The following is an 18,999-nucleotide window of genomic DNA, read 5'->3' on the forward strand; positions in this document are numbered from 1 at the left end:
TTATTTTTTCCTCTAAACTTTTATTTTTGTAATGATTTAATTCACATGGAATTTGATTTTGTGTTATTGACATTCAGGAGAAAGCATAATTTCATTTATTTCTTAATAGCCAATTTCTGGATATTATTTGTAAATCTATTTTTCCCTAGTGTTCATTCCTATTTTTCCATCTTTATTTTTCTAAGTGAACTTTAGAATAATTTTTTAATACCCCAAGTAATTTTTTAACTTGTTGAGAGTTTTTTGGGGGGAAGGGTTAGCATGACATTAAGCATATAAATTACTTGGGTAAATTGATGTATTTACAATGTTTAGTCATCTCATTAAGGAAAATGAGAAGAGTCTCCATTTATTCAAGCCCTTTTGTTATACTACTTTTATTAAGACCTTTTTTTTTTTTGAGTTTTTTTCAATATAAATCCTACACATCTTTTTTTTTTTTTTTTCTTGTTATGGTTATCTCTAAATTTTAGTAACAATTTTAAACAATAGCATTTCCCCCGACCTGATTATGGATGGCATATAAGTAAACCATTGACGTTTATACATTTATCTTGTGCATGACCAATTTGGTATATTCTTTTGGTAATTTAAGAATTTTCAGTAAATCATCTTGGAGTTTCTGCTATATGATTTTGCAATAGGCAAATGATCTTTACTATGTATGTAATGGTATATGCAAATAAGAAAGAGGACATCCTTCTAACTGATACACCTCTAGTGTCTGTTTTTTGTTTATTGTTTTGTGTTCTTCTGTTTTGCATTACCTAGCCATTATGAGACAACATACAATGGTTTGGATGTTTGTACCCCCACATTTCGTGTTGAGACATGATCCCCAATGTTGGAGATGGGGTCTAATGGGAAGTATTTGGATCATGGGGGCAGATCCTTCATGAATGGTTTGGTGCCATCTTCGAGGTAATGAGTGACTTCTGGCTTTATTTGTTCCCCTGAGAACAAAAAACCTGACCCCTGCCCTCTGTCTCTTGCTTTTGATCTATTGCCTTGTGATCTCTGCACATGGCAGTTCCCCTTCACCTTTTGCCATCAGTGGAAGCAGCCTGAGGCCTCACCAGAAGCAGATACTGGTGCCATGCTTTTTGTACAGTGTGCAGAACTGTGAGCCAGTGAATTACCCAGCCTTGTGTGTGTGTGTGTGTGTGTGTGTGTTTTATAGCAACACAAATGAACCAAGACACAGAGTGCACAATCATGACAGAAATTCTTGTTCTGCTCTGTTTTAATTTAGAGATTGATAATATCCAGTGTTGGTGAGCATATGAGAAAACAGGCATCCTTACCTTGTGTGTGGGAATGTGGATTAAGGGTTTTTGAAAGGAAGTGGGCAGCCTTTCCATTTTAAATGGACATTCTTTTTGGGCCAGCATTTCACTTTTAGATGTCTGATCTACATAAGTATTTGCATACATGCTTAGATATGTTGAGGTTTTCTCTGTAGTATTTTTAAAGGCATTTTTGTAGGATTATTTAAAAAATTGTGGTAAAGAAAAACAAAATTTACCATCTTAACCATTTCTAAGCATACAGTTAGCATTATTTTTGAATAGCAAAAAAGGAAAGAAAAAGAAAAAGAAAAGAAGGAAAGAAGGCAGAGAGGGAGGGAGGGAAAAAACAAAGAAAATGAAGTGGAATTAATTCAATTTTAATTTTTCCTTCAATAGGAGAATAATTTAATTGTAGTATGAACTATGCAGAATTTAAAAAATCACAATAGGTTCAAATGCACTTATTGTAAAAGACCATGAAAAATTAAGTGAAAAATGTAACTTGCAATGCAATGTGTATAATATGATCTCATTTATATGAATGAAACCCTGTATATGTACATTCATATATGTGAATCTATGGGAAGAGGTTTAAAAGGTGACACTTTTCACTGCTAACAGAGGTTGTCTCTGAGATAGGTTTGGGGAAGGAGATATGGGAAAAAACCTTCCATTTTTTGCCTTCTATATTTCTGTAATATTTAAAATTTTAACAAGGAAAATCTAATTCTGTAGTCTGCACATAATCTAAAGAAAGAAGAACTCCATTATACAACCACATGTCTAATACTAAGTGACATGGTATTGAAATTGAAATAAAATCCATATAAATGGGTTTTGAAAATATCTTTTTATCCTTGGTTTTTATAAGAGTTTTTAATGAGAATGGCAATTGAACATTGACTTCCTCTTTTCATGAGTAAAGTCTATTTCTGCTTTTCTTTTGTTTAAGAGCTGTTTTTATTTCCTGTTCTGTGAACTGACTTCATATACTTTGCCCATATTTTTCTTTGGGAGTGTAGGTCTACTATGCATGAATGAGTAGAAGCATTTTATGTATTCAAGGAATTAAGCCGAGCACAGGGGCACGTACCTGTAGTCCCAGCTGCTCGGGAGGCCGGGGCAGAAGGACGGCTTAAGCCCAGGAGGCTGTAGTGTACTGTGATTGTGCTTGTTAATAGCCAATGCATTTCAGCCTGGGCAATGTAGTGAGGCCCCCATCTCTTAAAAAAAAAAGGTAAGAAAGAGATTAGCCTTTTGTCTGTGAAATGAGTCATAAATATATGCATATATTGTTATTTGTATTTTATCTTGTTTACAGTGTTTTCACCATGTGAAATTAAAAAGAAGAGCTTTTATGTAGTCAAATGTATGAATCTTCTAGCTTCCAGGCTGTGTGATTGCTTACTTCTTACTCAGCCAACTCCAATCTGGTTTGTGCTCCACCACGACACTAAACAAATGGTCACCAACACCCTCCTTCTTCCTAAGTTCAATAGAAACCTGATTTTTCGGCAGTATTTGACCCTTTTGGAGACTTCTTCCCTAAGAAATACTTTTTGTTTTGGGTCCTGATCTTCCTTCTACCTTCCTGGCCTCTCTTGCTCAGTCTCATTGTCCTACCCTTTCCCTGGCCCATGCTGTAAATATTGCTATCCCTTGTGGGGCTGGCCTGAGTCTTCTTTCATCCACTTTCTCCAAAATTGGTCTGGCCCTCATCCATGGCCTGACTGCCAGCCCAGAGCTCAGATCTCTCTCCTGAGCTGCAGACCCAAATCTCTACTTGCTCATCCCACCCTTCCATTTGGACACACAACAAGTATCTCTATCTCAATGTATCCAAAGCCAAGATTATTACCCACCTTCCCAACACACCTTCTTTAATTTGTCAGCTCTAGGACTGGATGCACCAGAGCAGGAATCGAGTTCACTTCATCAGCTCTGCATACTGGACACCTCACCCACTGTCTTCCGCTCCTTATGAATTATCAGTTGCATTAAACTGAAAGGCAAGACAATCCGTGCAGTTACCCAAGCTGGACTATAGGACACCTTCTTCCCCCTGTCACTCTGTCACGCAAATTTAAATAGCACCTTTTGAGACTGCCTATAGGTTGCCTATAGCAATCACTCAGTTGATTCCTACACATGTATTCTCACTTGTCTTCCTTCCTCTTCTTGCCTCCTCCAACCCATTCTCCACATTCCTTGCAGAGAAGTCTTTCCTGAAAGTAAATCTAGGTAATCCTAGCTGCTGCAACATAAACCTGCGGTCTCAATAGTGTAACACAATAGAAATCTATTTCTTGCTCACATAAAATAAAAAATGATTGTTTCAGGTGGTGATTCAGAGACCTAAGATCCACAAGCATTCACCAATGCCTTCTAAGGATGCTGCAGAAGAAGAAAGAGTGTGGAGGGCCATGCCTGGTGTTGGCCCACATCACACCTACCTGCAGGCCACTGGTGAGAACTCAGTTTCAGGTCCACACCTGATTTCAAGGAGCCTAGAACATGTGGTCCAGTGCCTGCCCAGGGAGAGAACCTGGGTCTTACGACGAGCCTTGGTAGTTTCCCATTGCTTTGAGGATAAAGATCACACTCTTTTATAGGAGATAACAAGGCGGCTCCTGATTTAACTGGCTCTCCTCTCCCACCTTTGCCACTTCTCCACTGCAGCCCTCCACTCCAACCTCACTGAACTATTTGGAGTTTCCTGATGATTCCATACTCTCTCTCACCTCTGGGCTTTGCATTTTCCAACTTCTACCTGGAAACCCCTTCCTTTCCTCTCTTTCCCCTCCACCAGTCTCCAGTCCCGCACCCCATATCACTGGCTAACCCTCACATGATCATGAACTTGAGGGCAGTTTTCCCATAGCTGTACCCTCCACACCTAGCACCAGGATAAGTGGCATCACTTACGAGGCCCAAAATGCAAATGACAGGCCCATTGTTAGAATTTTAGGACACCAACAGCAGCGCATCAACTCCAGGGTGAGCCCTCCTGAGGGTGAGGTCTTTGGGAACTACACAGATCACAGGCTTCTGAAGCCAGCTCTGCCTACGAAAGGCTAATCACACAAGCCAAACATCCACTGTGGCTTTTGTCATTGACCTAAGGTTTGAGATAACATCCAACTTTCTAATTCTTGGCTGGAAAGAGAAAGAGAGGCCACATTTTTTTCTGAATAGTGTTGCAACAGGTTTTGTTTATTTGTTTTATTTTTCCATAAGTTGTCGGGAGTACAGGTGGTATTTGGTTACATGAGTAAGTTCTTTAGCAGTGATTTGTAAGATTTTAGTGCACCCATCACCCTGAGCAGTATACACTGCACCATATTTGTAGTCTTTTATCCCGCGTCCCCCTCCCACTCTTCCCCCTCAAGTCCCCAAAGTCCATTGTATCATTCTTATGCCTTTGCATCCTCATAGCTTAGCTTCCACATATCAGTGAGAACATATGATGTTTGGTTTTCCATTCCTGAGTTACTTCACTTAGAATAATTGTCTCCAATCTCATCCAGGTCACTGCAAATGCTGTTAATTCATTCCTTTTTATGACTAGTAGTCCATCATATATACGTATATATACACATATACATATATACACACATACATATATACATATATACACACATGTATATATGTGTGTGTGTATATATATACGTGTGTATACATATATATATATATCACAGTTTCTTTATCCATTCGTTGACTGATGGGCATTTAGGTTGGTTCCAGGATTTTGCAATTGTGAATTGTGCTGCTATAAACATGCCTGTGCAAGTATCTTTTTCGAATAATGACTTCTTTTCCTCTGGGTAGAGGGAATCCCACTACCCAGTAGTGGGATTGCGGAATCAAATGGTAGCTCTACCTTAAGTTCTTTAAGGAATCTCTACACTGTTTTCCATAGTGGTTGTACTAGTTTACATTCCCACCAGCAGTTTAGAAGTATTCCCTGATCACTGCATCCATGTCAACATCTAATGTTTTTTGATTTTTTGATTATGGCCATTCTTGGAGGAATAAGGTGGTATTGCATTGTGGTTTTGATTTGCATTTCCCTGATCATTAGTGATGTTGAGCATTTTTTCTTTCATTCATTGTTTTTTTTCTTGAGATGGAGTTTCACTCTGTCACCCAGACTGGAGTGCAGTGGCGCAATCTCCGCTCACTGCAACCTCTGTCTCCCAGGTCCAAATGATTCTCCTGCCTCAGCCTCCCGAATAGCTGGGATTACAAGCACACGCCACGACACCCGGCTAATATTTGTATTTTTAATAGAGACGGGGTTTCACCATGTTGGTCAAGCTGGTCTTGAACTCCTGACCTGGTGATCTGCCTGCCTCGCCCTCCCAAAGTGCTGGGATTACAGGTGTGAGCCACCACGCCCAGCCTTGAGAATTGTCTATTCATGCCAGCCCAATTTTTGATGGGACTGTTTCTTTTTTTCTTGCTTATTTGTTTGAGTTTCTTGTAGATTCTGGACATTAGTCTGTTATCAGAGGTATAGATTGTGAAGATTTTCTCCCATTCTGTGTGTTGTCTGTTTACTCTGCTGACTGTTCCTTTTACTGTGCAAAAACTCTAGTTTAATTAGGCCCCAGCTATTTATGTTTGCTTTCATTGCATTTGCTTCCAGGTTCTTGGTCATGAAATCCTTGTGTAAGCCAACGTGTAGAAGGATTTTTCCAATGTCATCTTCTAGAATTTTTATAGTTTCAGGTCTTAGGTTTAAGTCCTTAATCCATCTTGAGTTGATTTTTGTATAAGGTAAGAGATGAGAATCCAGTTTCATTCTCCTACATGTGGCTAGCCAATTATCCCAGTGCCATTTGTTGAAAAGGGTATCCTTTCCCCCACTTTATGTTTTTGCTTGCTTTGTTGAATATCAGTTGGCTGTAAGTATTTTAGTTTATTTCTGGATTTTCTATTCTGTTCCATTGGTCTATGTGCCTATTTTTATACCAGTACCATGCTGTTTTGGTGACTACAGCCTTACAGTATAGTTTGAAATCAGGTAATGTGATGCCTCCAGATTTGTTCTTTTTGCTTAGTCTTGCTTTGACTATGTGGGCTCTTTTTTTGGTTCCATATGGATTTTAGAATTGTTTTTTCTAACTCTGTGAAGAATGATGGTGGTATTTTGATGGGGATTACATTGAATTTGTAGATTGCTTTCGACAGTATGGTCATTTTCACAATATTGATTCTACCCATCCATGAGTATGGGATGTGTTTCCATTTGTTTGTGTCATCTGTGATTTCTTTCAGCAGTGTTTTTTTAATTTATTTTTTATTTCTTAGTTTTCCTTGTAGAGGTCTTTCAACTCCTTTGTTAGGTATATTCCCATTTTTTTTTTTTTTTAAGCTATTGTAAAAGGGGTTGAGTTCTTGATTTGATTCTCTGCTTTGTCGCTGTTGGTGTATAGAAGAGCTACTGACTTGTGTACATTAATCACATATCAGGAAATACTTTTGAATTATTTTATCAGTTCTAGGAGTTTTCGGGAGGAATCCTTCAGGTTTTCAAGGTAAACGATCATATTGTCAGCAAACAGTGACAGTTTCACTTCTTCTTTTTGATTTGATTTGATTCTCTGCTTTGTCGCTGTTGGTGTATAGAAGAGCTACTGATTTGTGTACATTAATCTCATATCCGGAAACACTGCTGAATTATTTTATCAATTCTAGGAGCTTTCTGGAGGAATCCTTAGGGTTTTCAAGGTAAACAATCATATCATCAGCAAACAGTGAGTTTGACTTCCTCTTTACCGATTTGGATTTCCTTTATTTCTTTCTCTTGTCTGATTGCTCTGGCTAGGACTGCCAGTACTATGTTGAGGAGGACTAGTGAGAGTGGGCATCCTTGTCTTGTTCCCATTCTCAGAGGGAATGCTTTCAACTTTTCCCCATTCAGTATTATGTTGGCTGTGAGTTTGTCATAGATGGCTTTTGTTACATTAAGGTATGTCCTTTGTTTGCCGATTTTGCTGAGGGTTTTAATCATAAAGCGATGCTGGATTTTGTCTAATGCTTTTTTGCATCTATTGAGATGATCATGTGAACTTTGTTTTTAATGATGTTTATGTGATGTATCACATTTACTGACTTGCATATGTTAAACCATCCCTGCATCCCTGGTATGAAACCCACTTGATCATAGTGGATTATCTTTTCAATATGTTGTTGGATTCAGTTAGCTGGTATTTTGTTAAGGATTTTAGCATCTATGTTCATCAAGGATATCAGTCTGTAGTTTTCTTTTTTGGTTGTATCCTTTCCTGGTTTTGGTATTAGGGCGATGTTGGCTTTGTAGAATGAATTAGGGAGGGTTCCTTCTTTCTATCTTATGGAATGGTGTCAAAAGGATTGGTACCAATTCTTCTTTGAATGTCTGGTAGAATTATGCTGTGAATCTGTCTGGTCCTGGACTTTATATGTTGGTAATTTTAAAATTACCATTTTAATCTCGCTGCTTGTTATTGGTCTGTTCAGGGTATCTAATTCTTCCTAATTTAAGCTAGGAGGGTTGTATTTTTCCAGGAATTTATCCATCTCTTCTAGGTTTTCTAGTTTATGTGTGTAAAGATGTTCATGGTAGCCTTGAATGATCCTCTGTATTTCAGTGGTGTCAGTTGTAATATCTCCTGTTTTGTTTCTTAGTGAGGTTATTTGGATTTTCTCTCTTCTTTTCTTGGTTAATCTTGCTAATGATCTATCAATTTTATTTATCTTTCCAAAGAACCAGCTGTTTGTTTCATTTATCTTTTGTATTTTTTGTTTTGTTTTGTTTCAATTTCATTTAGTTCTGCTCTGATCTTGGTTATTTCCTTTGTTTTGCTGGTGTTTGGGTTTGGTTTGTTCTTTCTCTAGCTCCTTGAGGTGTGATCTTATATCGTCTGTTTGTGCTCTTTCAGACTTTTTGATGTAGGCGTTTAGGGCTATGCTCTTAGCACCACCTTAGCTGTATCCCAGAGGTTTTGAAAGGTTGTGTCATTGTCATTCAGTTTGAAGAATTTTTAAAATTTCCATCTTGATTTCATTTTTTGACCCAAAATTCATTCAGGAACAGGTTATTTAATTTCGATGTATTTGTGTGGTTTTGAAGGTTCCTTCTGGAGTTGATTTCCAGTTTTATTCCACTGTGGTCTGAGAGAGTGCTTGATATAATTTCAACTTTCTTAATTTTATTGAGGCTCATTTTATGGCCTATCATATGGTCTATCTGGGAGAAAGTTCCATGTGCTGTTGAATAGAATGTGTATTATGTGGTTGTTGGATGAAATATTCGTATATATCTGTTAAGTCCATTTGTTTTTGTTGTTGTTATTGTTGACTTTCTGTCTTGATGACCTGTCTAGTGCTGTCAGTGGAGTATTGAAGCCCCCACTATTATTGCATTGTGGTCTATCTCATTTCTTAGGTCTATTGTTTTATAAATTTTATAAAATTGCTTTATAAATTTTGGAGCTCCAGTGTTAGGTGCATACATGCATAGGATTGTGATATTTTCCTGTTAGACAAGGCCTTTTACCATCATATACTGCCCCTCTTTGTCTCTCTTTTTTTTTTTTTTTTTTGAGACGGAGTCTCGCTCTGTCACCCAGGCTGGAGTGCAGTGGCGCGATCTCAGCTCACTGCAAGCTCCGCCTCCCGGGTTCCCGCCATTCTCCTGCCTCAGCCTCCTGAGTAGCTGGGACCACAGGCGCCACCACCTCGCCCGGCTAATTTTTTGTGTTTTTAGTAGAGACGGGGTTTCGCCGTGTTAGCCAGGATGGTCTTGATCTCCTGACCTTGTGATCCGCCCGTCTCGGCCTCCCAAAGTGCTGGGATTACAGGCGTGAGCCACCGCGCCCGGCCTCTTTGTCTCTTTTAACCACTGTTGCTTTAAAGTTTTTTTGTCTGATATAAAAATAGCTACCCCTGCTCACTTTTGGTGTCCATTTGCATGAAATGCCTATTTCCCCTTCCTTTACTTTAAGTGAGTCCTTATGTGTTAGGTGAGTCTCCTAAAGGGAGCAGATGGTTGGTGAGTTCTTATCTGTTCTGCAGTTCTGTGTATTTTAAGTGGAGCATTTAGGCCATTTACATGCAATGATAGTACTGAAATATGAAATACCATTGCATTCATCATGCTCTTTGTTGCTTCTGTACTTTTTTTTTTTCATTTTTTGTTTTTGATTTTTAACTTGTATTTTTGCTTTATAGGTCCTCTGTGATTTATGCTTTAAAGTGGTTCTGTTCTGATGTGTTTCCAGGATTTATTTCAAGATTTAGAGCTCCTTTTAGCAGTTCTTGTAGTGGTGGCTTGGTAATGGCGAATTCTCTTAGCGTTTGTCTGAAAACAGCTGTCACTTTCCTTCACATATAATACTTAGTTTCGATGTATACAAATTCTTGGCTGATAAATGTTTTGTTTCAGGAGGCTGAAGATAGGTCCCCAATCCTTTCTAGCTTGTAGGGTTTCTGCTGAGAAATTGGCTGTTAATCTAATAGGTTTTCCCTTATAGGTTACCTAGTGCTTCTGTCTCACAGCTCTTAAGATTCCTTCCCTCTTCTTAACTTTGCATAACCTGATGACAATGTGCCTGGGCGATGATCTTTTTGCAATGAATTTCCCAGGTGTTCTTTGTGCTTCTCGTATTGGCATGTCTAGGTCTCTCACCAGGCTGGGGAAGTTTTCCTTGATTATTCCCCTGAATATGTTTTCCAAACTTTTATAATTGTCTTCTTCCTCAGAAATACTGATTATTCTTAGGTTTGGTCATTTAACATAATCCCAGACTTCTTGGACGCTTTGTTCATATTTTCTTATTCTTTTTTCTTTTTTTTTTTTTTTTTTTTTTTTTTTTTTTGAGACGGAGTCTTGCTCTGTCACCCAGGCTGGAGTGCAGTGGCCGGATCTCAGCTCACTGCAAGCTCCGCCTCCCGAGTTTACGCCATTCTCCTGCCTCAGCCTCCCGAGTAGCTGGGACTACAGGTACCCGCCACCTCGCCCGGCTATTTTTTTGTATTTTTTAGTAGAGACGGGGTTTCACCGTGTTAGCCAGGATGGTCTCGATCTCCTGACCTCGTGATCCGCCCGTCTCGGCCTCCCAAAGTGCTGGGATTACAGGCTTGAGCCACCGCGCCCGGCCTCTTATTCTTTTTTCTTTGTCCTTGTTGGATTGGGTTAATTCGAAGACCTTGTCTTCGAGCTCTGAATTTCTTTGTTCTACTTGTTCAATTCTATTGCTGAGACTTTCCAGAGCATTTCGCATTTCTAAAAGTGTGTTCACAGTTTCCTGAATTTTTGATTGTTTTTTTTTTTTCTTTAAGCTATCTATTTCCTTCAATATTTGGATTTCCTTGCATTGGGCTTTGCCTTTCTCTGGTCCCTCCCTAATTTAACTTAATAACTAACCTCCTGAGTTCTTTTTCAGGTAAATCAGGGATTTCTTCTTGGTTTGGATGCACTGCTCGTGCACTAGTGTGATTTTGGGAGGGTGCGGGGTGTTGATGAGCTTTGTTTTGTCATATTACCAGGGTTGGTTTTTTGGTTCCTTCCCATTTGGGTAGGCTCTGTCAGAGGGAAAGTCTAGGGCTGATCGCTATTGTTCATATTTTTTTGTCTCATGGGGTGTTGCCTTGATGTAGTTCTCTCCACCTTTTCCTGTGGATGTGGCTTCCTGTGAGCTGAACTGCAGTGATTGTTGTCTCTCTTCTGGGTCTGGCCACCCAGCAAGTCTAACTGGCTCTGGGATGGTCCTGGGGTTGTCTGTACAGATTCCTGTGATATGAGTTGTCTATGGGTTTGTCAGCTGTGGCCAGCACATGTTCTGGTGGAGATGGCAGAGGGTACAATGGACTCCATGAGCACCCTTAGCTTCGGTGGTTTAATGCTCTATTTTTGTGCTGGTTGATCTCCTAACAGGAGGTAGTGATTTCTAGAGAACATCAGCTGCAGTAGTGTGTAAAGGGACCAGTGGTGGGCAGGGCCCTAGAACTTCCAAGATTATATGCTCTTTGTCTTCCACTAACAGGGTGAGTAGGGAAGGACCATCAGGTGGGGGCAGGGTTAGGCGTGTCTGAGCTGACTCTCCTGGGGCAGGTCTTGCTGGGGCTGCTGTGGGGGATGGGGGTGAGATTCCCAAGTCACTGGAGTTGTGTACCTAGGAGGATTATGACTCCCTCTAGCTGAGTCATGCAGGGGTCAGGGAAGTGGGGAAGAAGCTGGCACTTACAGACCTCACCCAGCTCCCATGCAAACTGAAGGGCTGGTCTCACTCCCACCGTGCCCTCCACAACAGCCCTGCATCTGTTTCCAGGTGACGGGCAAGATGGGTTTGAAAACTTGCCTCAGGCTTTCCACCTCCCAGCTGAGAAACAAAAAGGTTTTAGTTCTTCGCCTGCCTGCTGAGTCTGCAGGCTGGATTCGAGCCCTCTTCCGAGTTCTGGCCAGGAGGCTTCTAGTGGGTTTTAAATTGTTACAAAGTTCAGCTAGAGAAATCCTTCTCCCTGTGGAGTTTTACCCTGTGGTCCTCAGGCCGCCCTCCCAAAGGATCCCGGTGGTGCCAAGCAGGAATGGGCTGCTAGGGGACCCAGCAAGCTCCCAGGGCCTTACTGCTGCTTCCTCTCCCTCCGTTTTTCCCTCAGCTCTCTAACTTGGCTCTGCTCAAGGTAGCGTTGGAAACTTCTCCGCAAACAGACCTTCAGCTTCTCCAGTGGGAGTGTGTGTTTGGGAGACGAGGGTCTCCCTTTCCCACTTCCACAGTTGGGGCACTCGGTATTTGGGGCGTCTCCTGGGTCCTGCAGGAGCAGTCTGCTTCCTTCAGAGGGTCTGTGTGTCCTCTCAGGATTGCTGGTTTGTTCTTGCAGTTTATCTGGAGCTAAAATTCAATGTGAGTCTCTGCAGGCTGCTCTGTCCAGAGTTGCAATCTAGTCCTGCCTCCTGTTTGCCATGATCCTGAAATCCTCACAACAGGATGTTTAAAGTGAGAATCTTTCTGTTTCAGTTTTGCCCCAAACACCCACACAATGGATGTGTCATAACAGAAAGAAGGACAAAGCCAAGGCCATTGACCTGTCAGTCCAGGGCACAGTCAGCAGTTCATGGAGAAATATGCTGAGAGGCAGAGTCCTGAGCTTTGTAAAGGCTGGGAAGAGGCAGCTTCTGGTGGCTGTGTCCATAAAACATCTAACTCTAGTGCTCTGGTTGGGGCAGAACCAAGTTCATTTGTCATCAGTGTGTCAGGTGTGGGTGCCTGGCCTCCAAAGGTCACTTGAGGCTCAGGGTCCAGCTGTTGCTTGCGCCAGGGCGCCACCAGGAAGCCTGACAGAGTTGCCCGAAGCCTTCTAGCTCTATTAGCGCACCGGCCTCCGAGCTGCCCTGACCCCGGAAGAGCAGAACCCTTAGCTGGAAGGCTTAAGAGGGAGAGAGGGACGCCAGGTGATTGCTTTGGCTTTAGGTCACCTCTGCCGCGTGTCTCCCCAGGGATCCCGGGACCCTAAGTTTATTTTGCCTTTGGGGGAGGGCAAGGAAAGACCAATGGTTCTAGGGCTACGGGAAGGACAGGGGGGCAAAGGGAGGGTGTAGCTGACCTCCCTCCCCTTGTGCAGATTGTAAAGGAATGGCCCAGATCCTCTCGACCCCTCAGATGAGCGGATTCAGAGAAGCTTTTGACAGAGTACTGGCAAAGACATTTTTCACAAAAGAGCTGTAGAGGTGCTCATGTCCATGGCGAGCGTGGGTGAGAGAGGGCAGCTTTTCCACTAGGCCACCGGGAGTCCTCCCCACCTGTAGCCTAGGCTGGCACCCCCCCCCACCGCAGAGCGAGTTGGGGGGTGTGTGGGTGGGTCCCCTGCAGCACCCACCGTCCACGGTCCCCGGCCCACCCCGGCCGCCCACCCACGCCCACCCCGTGGCCACGCTGCTCTGCCGGAAACTGAGCGCTGCAGGCGCTTCCTCTTGTATTCTTCAAACAGGAATGTGTCCCAACTGCTCGGGGGCTTCTGGCCAGGAGGGCGGGGGGAGGGTGCAGGTAGCTGAGATCTCAGAAGCGGGACTTCTCCTGGGAGGGTTGGATCCCGGGACACCACCCAGCAGTATCCCCGGTGGGGAATGCCTGGAGTTCAGCCAGGTTTGGCCAGGGGTGATTCCTATTTATTTATTTGAGCTGCTCTCGTCCCCTAGGCTGGAGTGCAATGGCGCCACTGCGGCTCACTACAGCCTCTCCCAGGTTCAAGCGGTTTTCCCGCCTCAGCCTCCGGAATGAGAGGCGAAGCCAGCTGGGATTCTGGATGGGGTAGGGGACTTGGAGAACTTTTCTGTCTAGCTAAAAGATTGTAAACGCACCAATCAGCACTCTGTGTCTAGCTAAGGGTTTGTAAATGCACCAATCAGCATGCTGTCAAAACGGACCAATCAGCACTCTGTAAAACAGACCAATCGGCACTCTGTAAAATGGACCAATCAGTTCTCTGTAAAATGGACCAATCAGCAGGAGGTGGGTGGGGTCAAATAAGAAAAAACAAAAAAAGCAGGCCACCCACCCCCTCCCCCAGCAGTGACAACCAGCTTGGGTATTTTTTGCTTTGTGGCGTCTTTGTTCTTTTGCCGTCTACAATAAATGTTGTTGCTGTCCACTCTTTGGGTCTGTGCTGCTTCTATGACCTGTAACACTCACCGCCAAGGTTTGCAGCTTCACTCCTGAAATCAGTGTGGACCAGGAGCCCACCAGAAAGAGGAAACTCCAGACACATCTGAATGTCTAAAGGAACAAACTCCAGACACAGCGTGTTTAAGAACTTTTAATGTTCACTGCTAGGGTCTGTCGCTTCAATCTTGAAGTCAGCCAGACCAAGAACCCACTGGAAGGAACCAATTCCAGACACAGGAGTAGCTGGGATTGTAGACTCGCACCACCACGCCGAGCTAATTTTTGTATTTTTAGTGGAGACAGGGTGTCCCCATGTTGGTCGGACTGGTCTCACTCCCGACCTCAGGTGATTCGCCCACCTGGGCCTCCCAAAGTGCTGATACTATAGGCGTGAGCCCCTGCCCCTGGCCCGGGTGTGATTTCTTCCCGGATCTCCGGGTGGCAGAACGGGGGAGGGCGAGCAGCTTGGCGGTGGGGACGAGCTTCCTCCAGAGCCCTGTGCAGCCCTGGGCAGCGCAGCGCTGGAGCTGGATGCAGCGTCCACCCTCGCGGAGAGAGGCTGGAGGAGGGCCCGAGAATGGGGGAGGGGGAGGGGAGAACGGGGGCGGGGGAGGAGGAGGACATGAGCCGCTGCCCTAGGGCTGCCCTGGCGTCTCCAGCCTGTCTTGCCCGAAGCCTCCTAGCTTTATTAGCGCGCCGGGCCCCCGAGCTGCCCTGACCCTGGAAGAACAGAAGCCTTAACTGGAAGGCTTAGGAGGGGGAGAGGGACGCCAGGCGATTGCTTTGGGTTTAGGTCACCTCTGCCGCGTGTCTCCCTAGGGATCGCTGGGACCCTAAGTTTATTTTGCCTTTGGAGGAGGGCAAGGAGGGACCAATGGTTCTAGGAATATGGTGTATACCTAGGATTAGAAAATATACAGAGCGTGTAACTGGATGTGTAACTGGGTGTGTAAATGTAGGTGAACCAGCAGGGATGGCTCATCAGTGTCCATTGTCTTACGGGCGCGATTCGATTCCTACTTATTGAGCCCAGTCGCCAGAGAACCCCGGAGTAGAAGGGGGGAGGGTTAGGGTGGGGAGACCATGAGAGCCACGATGTGATGTCCTGGCATAAACAGTGACTTTGATATTGAAGCTGTGTCACCTGCGGGGAAGACTGACTTACGGGCCAGCATTTCACAAGTATGCACTGGTATTGACTCACTGGCTGTTACCATCAACATTTCTTCCAACTGGCCAGTGCCCAGGATACTTTTACTCTGGGGCTCCCGTCTGTGACTGCCTCCCACCTCCTAGGAGGCACCTTTTCCGAGTTGGTGGAGCATCCCAGGACACAAGCTGAAGGTGACAGCCCAGAGTTAGGTTCCCAGGGAAGAGCCCTGTGTGTCTCTGGCCAAAGCCTGGGGAAGCGGAGCCCTCAGACAGGCATCAGCTCATCAAAGCCATCCAGGAGGACCAGGATGGAGGCCAGGGCTGGGTGGAACACAGGTCCTGGACAGACAAGGATGGGGAGAAATTCTGGGCTTACCTAGGGGAAGGAAAAGAAGGGTCTGGGCATGGAAGGAGGCCAGCTGGGGTTTGCCAGAGACCCTGGTCTGAGAATGCTCTGCCAGGGACTGAGCAAACCTCTGCTGTAGAACGTCCCCACCGAGTGGCCTGGAATTCCCGAAATCATGATCCCCTGGGAGTGTTTTGATGACAGCTGTCATGCTACCTGACGTCAGTATGGGTGAGACGTGGCATAGCAGTTAGGTGTGTGAGTTCTGTAGCCAGAGGGCTTGTGTTTGGCCCTTATTCTGCCGCTTACAAATTAAACCTTCTTAGATAAATGACTACAGCTCCCCACACTTGATTTCCTCATCTGGGAGGATACCCCAAAGGCGTTGTATTTAGAATTAGGGTTGTGACATACTGTACTTAGGCAACAGCACATGGACCGTAGTAAGGGCTCAACATAAAAGTTTGTTATTATTATATACTCTTTTTCTTTTAATTTTTAAAAATTGAGACAGGGTCTTACTCTCGTCACCCCAGGTAGAGTGCAGTGGCACAATCTTGGCTCACTACAGCCTCCGCCTCCCAGCTCAAGCGATCCTCCCACCTCAGCCTCCTGAGTAGCTAGCTGGCACTTCAGTCACGCACCACCACGCCTGGCAAGTTTTTTGTATTTTTGGTGGAGACAGGGTTTTATCACATTGCCCAGGCTGGTCTCAGACTCCTGAGCTCAAGCGGTCTGCCCACCTTGGCCTCCCAAAGTGCTGGGATTATAGGCATGAGCCACTGTACTGGCCTAGTTTGTGATTATTTTAAATCAGTTTAATCAGATTGCTGTCTTCTTAATGTGCAGTTAATGCTACAGAGAGTGGAGAATGAAATTTTCTGGGAAGGTGGTGAAGAAAAGAAGGAGGAGGAGGAAGAAAAAAGTAGTTAATTAATGAGTTAGTTAATACAGGTGTTTGGGGCAGAGGCGATGGTTCTGGAGCATGTGATGAGGTGTCTTTGGACAGCAGAGGCGGCATAAGGGAAGGTCCTGAGTGCTGGGCAGGACGGGGGAGAAGTGTGGCTGCAAGTGAGTGGGCAGAAAAAGGAGCAGTGATTTTGGCTCTAACTGGCCTTACTCTTCCTCCCTGACATCAGGTGGCTTCTGGAAGCTGTCAGTCGCATTGCTGTCCCCCTGGCAAGCATAGCCTCCTGCCTCCCTGCCACCCAGCCTTGTCTAGTGGTCCCTCCGCCCTGCCTGTGAGTGAAGAAGAGAGGAGTCTGCTTTTCAGTCACCCCCTCCTCCCCCGAATTCCCCAGGCTGTGCAACAGCCAAGAGCTACTCCTCCTCTCCCAACCCCTCCAACATTCTGCTGGCTCCATCTGAGAAGCTGTTTGTTCTCCTCAAGGATGACAAACTGTCAAACACTCCTCCCTGTGCTCTGTTTCCAGACCCTCCACCATGAGAACCCTCTCTGAAGCAAATGGCTCCAGCCATCATCTTTTAAAGGAGCCATATAAAGAAAACCCTTCATTCAATGTGCTTTTGTCTATCCCGAGCGTCTCCTCTACTCTGGCCATGCTCCTCCTGGGAGTGGAAGGAAATGTGGCCGCCCAAATGGCCTAAGCAAGGAGACCTCCACTGCCTAAGGAGGAGGAATTGTTTGTAGCCGTTAGAGTTGTTTGCCAGAAATTTCTGGATTTCCTCCCTTCCAGCACAAGGTAAGTGATAAGGTCTGGGTCTGTGTCCCTACCCAAATCTCATCTTGAATTGTAATCCAAACTTTAATCCCCCCGTGTTAGGGGAGGGACCTCGTGGGAGGTGATTGAATCATAGGGTGGTTCCCCCATGCTGTTCTCATGATAGTAAGTTCTCATGAGATGTGATGGTTTTGTGAGGGACTTTTCCTCTTTTTGCTCTGCACTTCTCTCATTCTCTCTCCTGCTGCTATGTAAAGAAGAATGTGTTTCTTTCCCCTTCCGTCATTATTGTAAGTTTCCTGAGGCTTCCCTAGTCATGTGAAAGTGTGAGTCAATTACATCTCTTTTCGTTGTGAATTACCCAGCATGAGAACAGGTATGTCTTTGTTAGCAGTATGAGAATGGACTAATACAGTAGGATGGTTCTTTTTGGCTCCCTTTTGGGGTTTTGTGACCAGTTCTGGCCAACAAGTGGTGTGTAGAAGTGACACACACTGAAGTATTTAATGGAAAATTTGAGGTCCTCTAGAATTCTTTTTGTCCCTCTAGCATGACATCAGCCACATACGAGGTGATAACTACTCTACGTGCTTGGGTCTCCAAGTGTCCCTGCCTATTCATGATGGACTTATAGCCTGAAGCACAAATTGACACCTTGTTATCTGCAACCACTGAGATTTGGGGGATTCTTTGTTACCACAGAGTAATCCAGCCTCTCCTGACTGATACAGATTAGATATTTCCTTCCACAGGTTATGGAGCGACTCATGAGCGCTCTTGCCAGTGCTGCTGGAATAGGAAAGGAAGTGAAAAATGTGTTAGGACTTTGCAGACCTGTGATAATTTCTTCCATGGCTCACTTTTTATATAAACTCACAGGTTTCATTGCCTTGTGGGAAGGCAGTCGGCTTTGAGTGAGTTGATGAGCTTTTTTTATTTTTTCCTTTATTATTATTTTTTTCCCCGAGATGGAGTCTTGCTCTGTCACACAGGCTGGAGTGCAGTGGCGTGATCTCAGCTCGCTGCAACCTCCACCTCCTGGGTTTAAGCAATTCCCCTGCCTCAGCTTCCCAAGTAGCTGGGATTACAGGCGCATGCCAGCACACCTGGCTAATTTTTGTATTTTTAGTAGAGATGGGATTTTACCATGTTGGCTAGGCTGGTCTCAAACTCTCAACCTCGTGATCCACCCGCCTCGACCTCCCAAAGTGCTGGGATTACAGGCGTGAGCCACCGCACCCAGCCCTATGAGCTTTGAAGTCCAGGTACTGTCTCTGATTCGCTGTGGAATCTTTCCTAAGCCATATAACTTCTCAGAGCCTTATAAAAGAAAATATCAGCTTGGCCTACCACACATGAGGTGTTTGTAATCCAGCAAAATACATATGTGAAAGTGCTTTATAAACTGTAATATGCTTGTCTAGTAGCAAGAAAATGTTGGCTATGTCTCTGGAGAATTTTCTAGCTCAAAAAATTTCCGTGATTGCATAAGAGTACATTCAAGGGAATGAATCCAACTTTTACACTGGAAACTCATATTGTAGATGGAGAAAGCGTGCCTGATCTGAGAAATAATTCTAACTATTGGCAGAACCATACACTGTAGGTGACAACTTCAGGAATGTGAGAACCTTCTGCCAAATTTGAAACTGATGCAGTTTCGAGGGTCCTCTCTTGGACGCCATCTCTGCTGGGATGCTCCTGTGCCTTGTCTTTTGGAATTGGGGACTCTATTTGACAAACTTCCCTTGTCCCATCAACTTGCTTTCCCGCCTGGAATTGTAGGAAGTCAGAGCTGAATGGATACTGGAGACTATCCAGCCCAGGGGTTCTCAACTTTAGCTACATTAAAAAAATCGCTGAGGGAGCTATTAATTCTATTT

At 44.3% G+C, this 18,999-nt stretch overlaps 1 long non-coding RNA gene across 1 annotated transcript; it reads left to right on the plus strand.

The window, feature by feature from the left end:
• Window positions 1–3,762: 3,762 nt before the first annotated feature.
• Window positions 3,763–13,922, plus strand: LOC144340595 (uncharacterized). Its single transcript, XR_013416865.1, has 2 exons — window positions 3,763–13,027; window positions 13,471–13,922. It is a non-coding gene; the product is annotated as an uncharacterized LOC144340595 (long non-coding RNA).
• Window positions 13,923–18,999: the final 5,077 nt, after the last annotated feature.

The sequence above is a fragment of the Macaca mulatta genome, chromosome 4 (genome assembly GCF_049350105.2).
Source record: "Macaca mulatta isolate MMU2019108-1 chromosome 4, T2T-MMU8v2.0, whole genome shotgun sequence".
Classification (NCBI taxonomy): domain Eukaryota; kingdom Metazoa; phylum Chordata; class Mammalia; order Primates; family Cercopithecidae; genus Macaca; species Macaca mulatta.